This window comes from Gymnoscopelus braueri, assembly GCF_963280865.1.
Source record: "Gymnoscopelus braueri genome assembly, chromosome: 24".
NCBI lineage: Eukaryota > Metazoa > Chordata > Actinopteri > Myctophiformes > Myctophidae > Gymnoscopelus > Gymnoscopelus braueri.
This window is the reverse complement of record NC_137626.1, coordinates 7890391-7890727: the sequence shown is the minus strand read 5'-3', so window position 1 is coordinate 7890727 and position 337 is coordinate 7890391.

The window sequence follows — 337 nt, the reverse complement described above, 5'->3', positions numbered from 1 at the left end:
TCTGTGGTCTAACACCCCATCCGCACTGCCAGCGAGCGAGCGTTCTGACGGCGACGTCGCGCGAAAAACTGTCCTCATCTGGGGCGATATGGAGCGTCGGCTATCGCGTTGCGACGTAGCATTAACCAATCATATTAATGGTGGGGAAAGTACTATATTTTTGGACTTAAGTAAAAGTATCAATACTGCGATGTAGAAATACTCTGTTACAAGCAAAAGTCCGGAATAAAAAATGTACTTGAGTAAAAGTACAAAAGTATTGGTATCAAAATGTAGGTTAAAGTAGGCTCATGGTGCAGAATGTCCCATTTCAAGTTTACAAATGTATACAAATCTT